The 2,500-nt window shown below is 50.2% G+C and overlaps 1 long non-coding RNA gene and 1 pseudogene across 1 annotated transcript in view; both read right to left on the bottom strand.

Moving 5' to 3' along the window:
- Positions 1–2,500, bottom strand: part of LOC125944953 (uncharacterized) — a 70,650-nt gene that overhangs the window by 58,606 nt on the left and 9,544 nt on the right. The gene's annotated exons all lie outside the window — the stretch shown is intronic.
- LOC119451280 (large subunit ribosomal RNA) overlaps positions 1–2,500 on the bottom strand; it is a 6,712-nt pseudogene that overhangs the window by 2,138 nt on the left and 2,074 nt on the right.

Below are 2,500 nucleotides of genomic sequence, written 5' to 3'. Positions count from 1 at the left end.
TGATTTAGTGGGGTAAAGATTGGTGCGAAGGCGCAAGGCCTTCACCCGATCGCCATCCTTCAGAAGTTTGGACTCGTATCCAAGCCATGTGTTGGCCGACATCTGGTCGTGGTGAGCAAAGAGGTCCTTGTTTGTATATCTTGTTTTTAAGTCATTCCACCATTTGGTGGTCCCCCTGCGCAATGCGCTTTCAACTGCCTTTACAGAAGTGATGCCCGACGGGACACCGAAAAGTTCAGAAATTCTCTTGTGATTTTTGTCAAGGATAATGTCAAAAAGATTGTCAATAAAATGTCGCCCATCCTGAGCAGACGTGTTAGACTCTTAAATTGCACGATTTGTGCGACGCGTTGAAGCTGTATGAGGCCGAGGCCCCCCCTCTTAGATGGGAGCCAGATGTGAATATTCGGAAAACCAGAGGGCAAGTGCAGAGTCTTCTTTACCCAAGTGCGGATAAGGGCATCTAGCCTACACGATTCAGACGCCACCTCAAGGGAGTTGGCGGCGCCGTACAGGAAAGCTGGGAGAACCAGCTGCCTGATGCAGTTTACCTTCTGGAAAGGCTTTAGCGATGCTTTCGCAATGAGGCCGAGAAGACTGTGTGCCTTTTTTGAGTCGACAGTGGGGTGTTTGTTAGTGTACAAGTCGATACCAAGGTACCGGATGGGCTCACCACGAGCTTTAGGAGCAAGAGTGTTACCAGAAATAACTATGGGTGGAATACTGTAGTCGAAACCCTTAGTGTAATGGTTGGGACGCCAACCAAAGTACTGAGACTTCGTTGGATTTATGTGCAGATCAACATTATTCAAGTATCGAACAGTCTCATCGACAAGAAGCTGGAGACCTTCAGAGGTGTCCGAGACGAGCAGGAGGTCGTCTGCAAATGCCATCGCAGACATCGAAGCTGCACCCAGTGGCACTCCAACTCCCAAATCGTTGAGCATGTATAACAACGGGTCTATAATGCAATTAAAGAGGAATGGTGAGAGCGGATCGCCCTGCTTTATACCCCTTCTTAAAGGGACACGGACATTATCTGAGATACCACCACAAGTAAACGTAGTGGTGCAGTTGACATAGAGATGTCTTATTAGATTTAGAATGCGGGTAGGAACCTTTCGAGCTTCCAGAGAAGAGAAAATGGCCGAGTGAGAAACTGAATCAAACGCCTTTCGCAAGTCAAGGCTGACTGCAAAGAAGGGTCGATGTTGAAGTTTGAGAGCACGCATGAGTGCCTGGAGCACCAGAAGGTTAGAGGAGGTACTGCAATCCTCCGCAAAGCCAGACTGATACTTGTGAAAATTATTGGTCGCGCTGAGTCGACACAGAAGTAGCTTCGAAAACAGACGGAAAAGGGCTGGTGAGACTGAAATAGGCCTGTAATCGCCAGGACCTACTGGATTAAACTTCTTAGGAATGAAAACAGTTCTGCTCTGTTTCATTTCCAAAGGAACAATGCCAAAGCAAGCCAGTTATTAAAGATGTGTGTTAAAACACTAGGAGGGACTTTGAGGAGTTCAGGAATGGAAATGTTGTCCGGACCAGGAGCGGACTTCGAGGAGAGTAACCGAATCGCAACGGCGATCTCGCCTTCTGTGAACAAAGTCTCATCAACCTCAAGGCTGATAGAGGATTCAAGGGGAGTGGAAAGTGGAGACGAATACGTGTTAAAAATTGGATCAAACTCCTTGTGCAAATCGGAGAGGGAACATGCGTTAGTGTCACCTATAAGAAGGTGATCAGCCAAAACCTTAGGCCCTAAGTGGTAGAGCCTTTGGTGTTCAACGTAGCGTGCGCGTTTACGCTGACGAGGCATTTGGCTAAAGACATACATACATACATTACGCTGACAAGAGAGTCATAGTTACTCCCGCCGTTTACCCGCGCTTTTTTGAATTTCTTCACGTTGACATTCAGAGCACTGGGCAGAAATCACATTGCGTCAGCACCGTCAACGGCCCTCGCAATGCTTTGTTTTAATTAGACAGTCGGATTCCCCCGGTCCGTGCCAGTTCTGAGTTGGCTGTTTTCTGCCGGCCGAAGCAAGAACCTCAGGCGCGAAGCCCACGGAAAATGCACAGCTGTGGCTTTCCACAGGAAGGTCCCGACGCTGGTCCGGGCTCGGCCGCACCGCTTTTTACGGCGGCGAGCCTCGCCCAGTCCCGGTGCAGTGCCGTTCCTGCTTCTGGACCCCAGCCCGACCGGCTCAGCCCTCAGAGCCAATCCTTTTCCCAAGGTTACGGATCCGTTTTGCCGACTTCCCTTACCTACATTGGTCTATCGACTAGAGGCTGTTCACCTTGGAGACCTGCTGCGGATGTGGGTACGGTCCGGCACGAAAATCACACTCCCTCACTCGGATTTTCAAGGGCCGACAGGAGCGCACCGGACAGCGCAAGAGCCGCACTGCTCTACGGAGCCACCGTCCCTATCTCGGGGTGAACCCATTCCAGGGACTCGATCTCCTTACAGAGAAAAGAAAACTCTTCCCGGGGCT

The sequence above is a fragment of the Dermacentor silvarum genome, chromosome 4 (assembly GCF_013339745.2).
Source record: "Dermacentor silvarum isolate Dsil-2018 chromosome 4, BIME_Dsil_1.4, whole genome shotgun sequence".
NCBI lineage: Eukaryota > Metazoa > Arthropoda > Arachnida > Ixodida > Ixodidae > Dermacentor > Dermacentor silvarum.
This window is presented reverse-complemented; position numbering and strand designations above follow the sequence as displayed.